The sequence below is a fragment of the Bufo gargarizans genome, unplaced genomic scaffold (assembly GCF_014858855.1).
Source record: "Bufo gargarizans isolate SCDJY-AF-19 unplaced genomic scaffold, ASM1485885v1 fragScaff_scaffold_35_pilon, whole genome shotgun sequence".
Lineage (NCBI taxonomy): Eukaryota > Metazoa > Chordata > Amphibia > Anura > Bufonidae > Bufo > Bufo gargarizans.
The window spans coordinates 216,627-228,203 of record NW_025334101.1 but is presented as its reverse complement, the minus strand read 5'-3'; the positions used below and the strand labels follow the sequence as shown (position 1 = coordinate 228,203).

The 11,577-nt window shown below is 55.9% G+C and overlaps 2 pseudogenes; both read left to right on the top strand.

Moving 5' to 3' along the window:
- The first annotated feature begins 1,197 nt into the window (after positions 1-1,197).
- Positions 1,198-1,674, top strand: LOC122922437 (annotated as a pseudogene).
- A 173-nt stretch (positions 1,675-1,847) lies between these two features.
- Positions 1,848-2,390, top strand: LOC122922436 (annotated as a pseudogene).
- The last annotated feature ends 9,187 nt before the right edge of the window (positions 2,391-11,577 follow it).

Below are 11,577 nucleotides of genomic sequence, written 5' to 3'. Positions count from 1 at the left end.
GGGGCGAGAGCCAGGAATGGAGGGTGCGGGGCGAGAGCCAGGAATGGAGGGTGCGGGGCGAGAGCCAGGAATGGAGGGTGCAGGGCGAGAGCCAGGAATGGAGGGTGCAGGGCAAGAGTGAGGAATGGAGGGTGCCGGGCGAGAGCCAGGAATGGAGGGTGCGGGGCGAGAGCCAGGAATGGAGGGTGCGGGGCGAGAGCCAGGAATGGAGGGTGCAGGGCGAGAGCCAGGAATGGAGGGTGCAGGGCAAGAGTGAGGAATGGACGGTGCAGGGCGAGAGCCAGGAATGGAGGGTGCGGGGCGAGAGCCAGGAATGGAGGGTGTTGGGCGAGAGCCAGGAATGGAGGGTGCGGGGCAAGAGTGAGGAATGGAGGGTTCAGGGCGAGAGCCAGGAATGGAGGGTGCGGGGCGAGAGTGAGGAATGGAGGGTGCAAGGCGAGAGCCAGGAATGGAGGGTGCAGGGCGAGAGACAGAAATGGAGGGTGCAGGGCGAGAGCCAGGATAAGAGGGTGCAGGGCGAGAGCCAGGAATGGAGGGTGCAGGGCGAGAGTGAGGAATGGAGGGTGCAGGGCGAGAGCCAGGAATGGAGGGTGCAGGGCGAGAGTGAGGAATGGAGGGTACAGGGCGAGAGCCAGAAATGGAGGGTGCGGGGCGAGGAGGGCGAGAGTGAGGAATGGAGGGTGCGGGGCGAGGAGGGCGAGAGTGAGGAATGGAGGGTGCGGGGCGAGGAGGGCGAGAGCCAGGAATGGAGGGTGAGGAGGGCGAGAGTGAGGAATGGAGGGTGCGGGGCGAGGAGGGCGAGAGTGAGGAATGGAGGGTGCGGGGCGAGGAGGGCGAGAGTGAGGAATGGAGGGTGTAGGGCGAGGAGGGTGAGAGCCAGGAATGGAGGGTGCGGGGCGAGAGTGAGGAATGGAGGGTGCAGGGCGAGGAGGGCGAGAGCCAGGAATGGAGGGTGCGGGGCGAGGAGGGCGAGAGTGAGGAATGGAGGGTGCAGGGCGAGAGTGAGGAATGGAGGGTGCAGGGCGAGAGTGAGGAATGGAGGGTGCAGGGCGAGAGTGAGGAATGGAGGGTACAGGGCGAGAGCCAGGAATGGAGGGTGCAGGGCGAGAGCCAGAAATGGAGGGTGCAGGGCGAGAGCCAGGATAAGAGGGTGCAGGGCGAGAGCCAGGAATGGAGGGTGCAGGGCGAGAGTGAGGAATGGAGGGTGCAGGGCGAGAGCCAGGAATGGAGGGTGCAGGGCGAGAGCCAGGAATGGAGGGTGCAGGGCGAGAGCCAGGATAAGAGGGTGCAGGGCGAGAGCCAGGAATGGAGGGTGCAGGGCGAGAGCCAGGAATGGAGGGTGCAGGGCGAGAGCCAGGAATGGAGGGTGCAGGGCGAGAGCCAGGATAAGAGGGTGCAGGGCGAGAGCCAGGAATGGAGGGTGCAGGGCGAGAGCAAGGAATGGAGGGTGCGGGGCGAGAGCCAGGAATGGAGGGTGCAGGGCGAGAGCCAGGAATGGAGGGTGCAGGGCGAGAGCCAGGAATGGAGGGTGCAGGGCGAGAGCCAGGATAAGAGGGTGCAGGGCGAGAGCCAGGAATGGAGGGTGCAGGGCGAGAGCAAGGAATGGAGGGTGCGGGGCGAGAGCCAGGAATGGAGGGTGCAGGGCGAGAGCCAGGAATGGAGGGTGCAGGGTAAGAGCCAGGAATGGAGGATGCGGGGCGAGAGCCAGGAATAGAGGGTGCAGGGCGAGAGCCAGGAATGGAGGGTGCAGGGCGAGAGCCAGGATAAGAGGGTGCAGGGTGAGAGCCAGGAATAGAGGGTGCAGGGTGAGAGCCAGGAATAGAGGGTGCAGGGGGCGAGAGCCAGGAATGGAGGCTGCAGGGCGAGAGCCAGGATAAGAGGGTGCAGGGCGAGAGCCAGGAATGGAGGGTGCAGGGCGAGAGCCAGGAATGGAGGGTGCGGGGCGAGAGCCAGGAATGGAGGATGCAGGGCAAGAGTGAGGAATGGAGGGTGCAGGGCGAGAGCCAGGAATGGAGGGTGCGGGGCGAGAGCCAGGAATGGAGGATGCAGGGCGAGAGCCAGTAATGGAGGGTGCGGGGCGAGAGCCAGGAATGGAGGGTGCAGGGCGAGAGCCGGGAATGGAGGGTGCAGGGCGAGAGCCAGGAATGGAGGGTGCAGGGCGAGAGCCAGGAATGGAGGGTGCGGGGCGAGAGCCAGGAATGGAGGGTGCGGGGCGAGAGCCAGGAATGGAGGGTGCAGGGCGAGAGCCAGGAATGGAGGGTGCAGGGCGAGAGCCAGGAATGGAGGGTGCGGGGCGAGAGCCAGGAATGGAGGGTGCAGGGCGAGGAGGGTGAGAGCCAGGAATGGAGGGTGCAGGGCGAGAGCCAGGAATGGAGGGTGCAGGGCGAGAGCCAGGAATGGAGGGTGCAGGGCGAGAGGGAACAGACTGTACCTACTGCTGCAGTGACGGGAGGATTACACAAAGGATTATTATGGGGAACTCAGGGCGGAGTGTTCTGTCCTCTCAACAGTTCAGATTTCAGGATTGCCCGATTTGGGGTGGGTGAGATGTTTGGGGCCCAGTCCTCGGTTATAGCGGTCGTGTTGGTGCCTGCAGTCCTCGGTTATAGCGGTCGTGTTGGTGCCTGCAGTCCTCGGTTATAGCGGTCGTGTTGATGCCTGCAGTCCTCGGTTATAGCGGTCGTGTTGGTGCCTGCAGTCCTCGGTTATAGCGGTCGTGTTGATGCCTGCAGTCCTCGGTTATAGCGGTCGTGTTGGCGCCTGCAGTCACCCGCCGGGCGGGCGCACCCTATAATCTCACACTTGGGTTATTAATATTCAAGGATTTAAGAATTTCTCCTGGAGGCTACAAATCTCTGGTTTATTGAAGCGTCCTGGAGTCTGACATCACCGCACAGGGAGAGTACCCTTATACACAGCCCCCCTGTATACACAGCCCCCCCTGTATACACAGCCCCCCTGTATACACAGCCCCCCTGTATACACAGCCTCCCCTGTATACACAGCCCCCTTATATACACATCCCCACCTGCATACACAGCCCTCCAGGTATACACAGCCTCCCCTGTATACACAGCCCCCCCTGTATACACAGCCCCCTTATATACACAGCCTCCTGTATACAAAGCCCCACCTGTATACACAGCCCTCCAGGTATACACAGCCCCCCTGCATATACACAGCCCCCACTGTATACACAGCCCCCCATATACACAGCCTTCCCTGTATACACAGCCCCCCTATATACAAAGCCCCACCTGTATACACAGCCCTCCAGGTATACACAGCCTCCCCTGTATACACAGCCCCCCTGTATACACAGCCCCCTTATATACACAGCCCCCTGTATACAAATCCCCACCTGTATACACAGCCCTCCAGGTATACACAGCCCCCCTGCATATACACAGCCCCTTCTGTATACACAGCAGACAAGGGGTTAAAATCCGTTTAGGCGATATGCCCCTTTCCGAGAGACAGGCACAGCTACTGCAGAACACCAACCTCCCGAACTGGATACAAAATAGCACTCCAAACTGGAACCTCGCAAATAGCTGTCAGCAGACAAACAGGAAAAGCGTACAGTCAGCTTACACTCCTGGCAATCAGTCTCCAACAGCATACAGGGAATCCCCCCAATAACGAGACAAGGCTCCGTGTTGAGGGTCAGCAGTGGTCTGATGTGCTGGCACACCCAGCCTGGTTTTTATTACAGTTTTGCAAATACAGAACAGATACAACACATCCCCACAATGCATCATGGTTTCCTCCTCTCTGTCCCAGAGACAACCGAAGGCAATCCAATTATCTCTCAGGACAAAGGGAGATCGCCAATACACATGTGGAGACAACAGGACAGACATCACCAGTTAAACACACAATGTCACACCCCCACAGCAAACACAGACATGTAACATATCCCCAGATAGCTCAAGTCTGAGTGCATATCATTAGGCGAATGGCACTCAGAATACACAAATACAATGATATTAGCTATCTGGGTGCCCTCACATAACATACAATCTAACCGAACGCATAATAACATAAAATACAATTCTACAGACAGATTTAAGCTGTGCGGCCGGTCTGTCTTCTCCTTTCAAGTTACTATGGGCCATAATCCTGAGGCAAGAGGCCTTCAAACAGCCCCCTCCAAAACACCGTGGCAAGGTTGGTTTCGCCACCCCCCTTCCCCGTATACACAGCCCCCCTGTATACACAGCACCCCTGTATATAAAGCCCCCCTGTATACACAGCCCTCCCTGTATACATAGTCCCCCCTGTATACACAGCCCCCCATATACACAGCCCCCCTGTATACACAGCCTCCCCTATATACAAAGCCCCACCTGTATACACAGCCCTCCAGGTATACACAGCCTCCCCTGTATACACAGCCCCCTTATATACACAGCCCCCCTGTATATACACAGCCCCCCTTTATACACAGCCCCCTGTATACAAATCCCCACCTGTATACACAGCCCTCCAGGTATACACAGCCTCCCCTGTATACACAGCCCCTTCTGGATACACAGTCCTCTTTTTTACACAGCCCCCACTGTATACACAGTCCCCCCTGTATACACAGCCCCCCCTGTATACACAGCCCCCTGTATACACAGCCCCCCTGTATACAAAGCCCCCCTGTATACACAGCCCCCCTGTATACACAGCCTCCCTGTATACACAGCCCCCCTGTATACATAGCCTCCCTGTATACACAGCCCCCCCTGTATATAAAGCCCCCCCATATACACAGCCCCCACGTATACAAAGCCCCACCTGTATACACAACCCTCCCTGTATACACAGCCCCCCTTGTATATACACAGCCCCTTCTGTATACACAGCCCCCCCCCTGTATACACAGCCCCCCATATACACAGCATACTTCATATACACAGTCCAACCCCAATATACATAGCGTACCCTGTATACACAGCCCCCACTGACCCCTTATACACGGCCTATTCATTATATGAGCACCGCATGGCAGTACATTGTCAGGAAACCATATGACGGTGTAACAGATGGACTCTTTTATATTATTTTATGTTCGGCTGTTCGTGCCCCCCCCCTTTTCCTGTTCCATTGTTTCCCATGATCAGGGTGGTGTCCCAGGGACACTGGGAGACCTGTGTAAACCAGCTGCCGCGTCCCCCCTCAACCTCCTATCAGCCCTCACTATTGTCTGACCCCCCGTCCTTGTACTATAGTAATCTATGTATTGTATGTAAATGAGGCTGTTGGGGGTTTGAATCCAGGTGCGCCATGCCTAGTGACGTCAGTAACTCCCAAACTGTGTGTCGTCAGTCACTGGGGGAATTGTCTCTGGACATTGACCTGCTTCTTCAGCTACAAGGGGGTTTAGGTGGAGATACTGATGGTATGTCTTGGAGCTCCGCAACAATTGGTGGCAGCGGCGGGATTCAAGCCTTGCAGCAGCGGTTCGTGCAGAGAACAGGTCGTTTGATGGAACTGTGAATGGAGACGAACTTTGCTGGAATAAAACGGACAACATTAAAGGAATTGCTGGAAGCGAGAGGGCAGATAGCCAGCGATAAAGCGAAGGCCGTGCCAATTGCTGAACTGACCGAGGGAGACCGGGCACGCAGTATGGCTACAGAAACCAGAGAGTCAGGGTTCAACAGAGAGGTGGAACGCAGGCTGGCATTTTATGGAGAGAATCCCTCCATAGAGCTGGCACAGGCCACCATGCACCAGGTGGATAGCTTCATCACTGCAAGGGAAGAGAGAGAGAAGCAACTCCGGATAGCAGAGCAGCGGGCATGGGAAAGACCGCTAACTAGTACTCCGGTTCCAGAACCCGCATGATGCGTTTAAAGAATTTGTGGAAGCCGAGGATGAGAGCGATGGCTTCCTGCAAGACTTTGAACGGCCGTGCAGGCTGCACCAGGTACCCCCAGCAGACTGGGTACGGACCCTCGCTGGTAAGCTCTCTGGCCGTGCAGCAGAGGCATCTAGAGCTGTACCTGACGAGGAGATTGCAGACTATACCCGCGTGAAAGAGGTAATTTTGGCAAGATATGCCATCACCCCAGAAGCATACAGGAGACGACTCAGGGACACTAAAAACTGGAAGAAGACTCATAGACAGAGTGGGCATGCCGCATGCAGAGGGCAGCCCTAGCCTGGCTACACGCCAGCCAAGCTTCTTCAGCAGAGGAAATTACCCAGCTGGTTCTACTGGAACAATTTTTCAATGGACTAAATCCAGAAGTGCAGTAGAGGGTAAGGGACCGGAAACCTACCACCCTATCTGACGCAGCCGGACAGGCAGATGACTACCAGGATGCCCGCAGACAATCCAGGGTAAGCTTCAGACCCAATCCCAGACCAATACCCCCTGGGCCACCAGCACCACAACGCACAGGGCTCCTGCCTAGTATCCCAGCAGATACCCTAATCGCAGCACCATACGGTGCCATGCCTGCAAAAAGTTTGGGCATTATCAGAGTGACTGTACCCCGAACCAAAACCAGGCTGCATGGATTCCTCCAGGTCCACCTCCTCCAGCGAGGGAAGCCGCCCACTACTACCATACAGTGGCTGTCCCGCTTAACATCAGAGCAGAGGATCCAGAGGAACACTGGGGTGTTCTACATGAGGCAGACCCAATACAGGCAGGGACTGTAAGGGTGGCGGGAGGGAGCATCCACAGATTACCCACAGCCAGGGTACATCTACATTGGGGTGTAGGGGCGGGAATGGTTAATGTTGGGTTGATAAAAGACCTACCCGCTGATGTTTTGCTGGGAAATGATCTTGGCCCGATGACTTCCGCTTTTGTACCTTCCCAGGGTACCAACCAGACCTATCCCGTTACCACCAGGTCACAGGCCCACTCCCTGAACAACCCGGCACACTCTGAGGTCCAGGTAAGAACCCTTCCCCAAAACGTTCACCCTATCCCCTGGGATACCCCCGCAGAATCTGGGCAGGAGACCCTTAGTGACCCTACGTTGCAGGTTTATAGGGATAAGGCCCAGGCCCAGACCGGAATAGAAGGTGAGAGATATGTTTGGCAGTAGGGGTTATTGTACCGGGACTCTGAAAGGGTCACAGCAGGGTCCCCACCCATCTCCACCCGACAGCTAGTAGTCCCACAGAAGTACAGGAGGGAGTTATTACAGATCGCGCATGATATCCCCCTGGCAGGACACTTAGGGGTCAGCCGCACCAGATACAGGCTTACCCACACTTTTTTGGGGCCTGGCATCTCTAAAGATGTTAGGCAGTACTGTCAAACATGCGACACATGCCAACGAGTAGGTAAAATAGGGGATCGCTAAGTTGCAACCCCTACCCATCATCGAAGAACCGTTCGGACGGGTAGCGGTAGATATTATAGGACCGTTGGCCAAACCCAGCCCGTCAGGCAAAAGGTATATTTTACCTATAGTGGATTATGCAACACGGTATCCAGAAGCGGTGGCTCTGACTAATATTCAGGCAGAGACGGTGGCGGAGGCATTGATGTCTTCTCTCGGATCAGGGCACTCAGTTCACTGCAGAAGTCACCCAACAGCTGTGGAAACTGTGCGCCATCAAATCCATCGTTAGTTCACCTTACCACCCTCAGACGAATGGCTTGTGTGAAAGATTTAATGGCACCTTAAAGCAGATGCTGAGCACCTTTACTGACACCCGTCGGGACTGGGAAAAATTCCGACCCCACCTCCTTTTTGCTGCAGGAATCGACAGGGTTTTCGCCGTTCAAACTACTGTTCGGACGGAGAGTTAGAGGTCCCCTAGGTTTAATCCGGGAACACTGGGAGGGAGCAGTAGGTGAGGCTGGGACCCCTGTCATACCCTATGTGCTGGAGTTTCGTGACCGCTTGGAGGAATTGACATACTAACCTCCAGGCGGCGCAGACCCGTCAGCGCCGATGGTTTGACAGAGGTGCCAGGGACCGGAGCTTTCAGATTGGCCAAAAGGTGTTGATTTTGAAACCTGTGCGCCATGACAAGCTCCAGGCCGCCTGGCAGGGACCATACCAAGTGGCGGAGCAGAGGTGCGACACCACTTACGTGATCGGCCCGTGCTCTGGTAGTGGGGGGAGACGCATGCTTCACGTGAACATGCTCAAACCCTACTATGAGAGAACAGAGGATGTGGCCGCCATATGTGCGCCCTACAGAATTCCTGAGGCTGTCAGGGAGCACATGAGACAGGAAATGCTCCACTTAGGGGTCATAGAAGCAGCAGATAGCCCTTGGGCCTCTCCGGTAGTTCTAGTACCAAAGCGAGATGTGTAGATTACCGGAGACTCAATGATGAAACGGTCTCTGATGCCTACCCTATGCCCAGGATAGACGAGCTCTTAGATAGGACGGCTAGAGGGCAATACCTCACGACCATCGACTTATGTAAGGGCTATTGGCAAATTCCTTAGCGCCAGGTGCCATTCCCAAGTCGGCCTTTGTCACCCCGTTTGGTCTCTACCAATTTAAGGTCATGCCATTTGGGATGAAAATGCCCCAGCCACCTTCCAATGTATGGTGGACCGGCTGCTTGATGGCTTCCAAGATTAGGCATGTTCATACTTGGATGACATCGCTATTTATAGTGAAACTTGGGGAGAGCATCTGAGACACATAAGTGCCGTGATAGACGGCATCCGAGAGGCTGGCCCAACCCTAAAGCCCAGCAAGTGCCATATTGGGATGGCAGAGGTGCCGTACCTAGGACACCGCGTGGGTTGTGGGAAGCAGAAGCCTGAGCCCGCTAAAGTAGAGGCCAACCCCCCGTACCAAAACGCAGGTGTTACCCTTCCCAGGGACCGCGGGTTATTATCGGAAGTTTGTCCCAAACTATAGTACCCTGGCCAAACCCCTCACTGACCTCACCAAGAAGACCCGTCCCCGCCAAGTAGTCTGGGCCCCAGAGTGTGAGCAGGCACTGTACTCGCTGCTCCCAATCCATCTAACCGATTCCTCGTTCACACCGACGCTTCAATGTTTGGATTGGGAGCGGTACTGAGCCAAGTGGGAGAAGATGGCGGAGAAGCTCCTACCCAGGGAAGTGAGCTACGCCGCCATAGAGAAGGAATGCCTGGCGGTGGTGTGGGCCCTACTTGTATGGACAGCAGTTCACATTACTCACGGAGCACAACCCGTTGGTATGGCTAAATCGTGTGGCAGGGGGCAATGCCCGGTTGTTGCGCTGGAGCTTGGCGCTACAACCATACGCCCCGGAAAACAGAATGGCAATGCTGACGGGTTATCAGGAGTAGCGAGTACTTCCCGGACATCCCCAAGCCGATCTGTTGGGGGATCGGACTATGTATGCCGGCTTGTGGTCAAGGGGGAGCCGTGTAACAGACGGACCCTTTATTTCATGTTTCGCTGTCCGTACCCCCCCCCCCCATTTTCCTGTTCCATTGTTTCCCAGGATCAGGGTGGTGTCACTGCCAGACCTGTGTAAACGTGTCCCCCCTCAACCTCCCATCAGCCCTCGCTATTGTCTGACCCCACCTCTCCTTGTACTATAGTAACCTATGTATTGTATGTGAATGAGGCTGTTGGGGGTTTGAATCCAGGTGCGCCATGCCTAGTGACGTCAGTGACTCCCAAACTGTGTGCCGTCAGTCACTGGGGGAATTGTCTCTGGACATTGGCCGGTTTCTTCAGCTACAAGGGGGTTTAGGTGGAGATACTGATGGCAACAGGCGGTATGTTCTCTGAGCACAGTATGGCGGCATGTTCTCTGAGCACCGTATAGCAGCATGTTCTCTGAGCACCGTATAGCAGCATGTTCTCTGAGCACAGTATAGCAGCATGTTCTCTGAGCACCGTATAGCAGCATGTTCTCTGAGCACCGTATAGCAGCATGTTCTCTGAGCACCGTATAGCAGCATGTTCTCTGAGCACAGTATAGCAGCATGTTCTCTGAGCACCGTATAGCAGCATGTTCTCTGAGCACAGTATAGCAGCATGTTCTCTGAGCACCGTATAGCAGCATGTTCTCTGAGCACAGTATGGCGGCATGTTCTCTGAGCACCGTATAGCAGCATGTTCTCTGAGCACAGTATGGCGGCATGTTCTCTGAGCACCGTATAGCAGCATGTTCTCTGAGCACAGTATGGCGGCATGTTCTCTGAGCACCATATGGCGGCATGTTCTCTGAGCACCGTATAGCAGCATGTTCTCTGAGCACAGTATAGCAGCATGTTGTCTGGGCACGGCATGTTGTCTGGGCACCGTATGGCGGCATGTTGTCTGAGCACGGTATGTTCCCTGGGCACCATATGGCGGCATGTTCTCTGGGCACGTATGGCGGCATGTTGTCTGGGCACCGTATGGCGGCATGTTGTCTGGGCACCATATGGCGGCATGTTCTCTGGGCACCATATGGCGGCATGTTCCCTGGGCACGGCATGTTCCCTGGGCACCGTATGGCAGCATGTTGTCTGGGCATCATATGGTGGCATGTTGTCTGGGCACGGTATGTTCCCTGGGCACCGTATGGCAGCATGTTGTCTGGGCATCATATGGCGGTATGTTCTCTGGGCACGGTATGTTCCCTGGGCACCGTATGGCAGCATGTTGTCTGGGCACCATATGGTGGCATGTTCTCTGAGCACCGTATGGCAGCATGTTGTCTGAGCACCATATGGCGGCATGTTCTCTGAGCACCATATGGCGGCATGTTGTCTGAGCACCATATGGCGGCATGTTGTCTGAGCACCATATGGCGGCATGTTGTCTGGGCACCATATGGTGGGATGTTGTCTGGGCACCGTATGGCGGGATGTTGTCTGGGCACCGTATGGCGGCATGTTGTCTGGGCACGGTATGTTCCCTGGGCACCGTATGGCAGCATGTTGTCTGGGCATCATATGGCGGCATGTTGTCTGGGCACCATATGGCGGTATGTTCTCTGGGCACGGTATGTTCCCTGGGCACCGTATGGCAGCATGTTGTCTGGGCACCATATGGCGGCATGTTGTCTGGGCACCAGTATGTTCTCTGGGCACGGTATGTTCCCTGGGCACCGTATGGCAGCATGTTCTCTGAGCACCGTATGGCGGCATGTTGTCTGGGCACCATATGGCGGCATGTTGTCTGAGCACCGTATGGCGGCATGTTGTCTGGGCACCATATGGCGGCATGTTCTCTGAGCACCGTATGGCGGCATGTTGTCTGGGCACGGCATGTTCTCTGGGCACCGTATGGCGGCATGTTGTCTGGGCACCATATGGCGGCATGTTCTCTGAGCACCGTATGGCGGCATGTTGTCTGGGCACGGTATGTTCTTTGGGCACCGTATGGCGGCATGTTGTCTGGGCACGGTATGTTCTCTGGGCACCGTATGGCGGCATATTGTCTGGGCACGGTATGTTCTCTGGTCACCGTATGGCGGTTTTTGAAGGAATAGATGTTGCCTGTTTTTTTGGTGGGGATCAGACGCTGGCACCAGGTGACGTCATCACCACCTGCTGTGAGGATCACTACCCCCATCGTCTGCTGCTCATTGCCACCTCTGCTATCAATAATCTCCCTAGGAATATCCCACAAAAATAATGCAAATGATGAGCTGGGGCGGGGCTA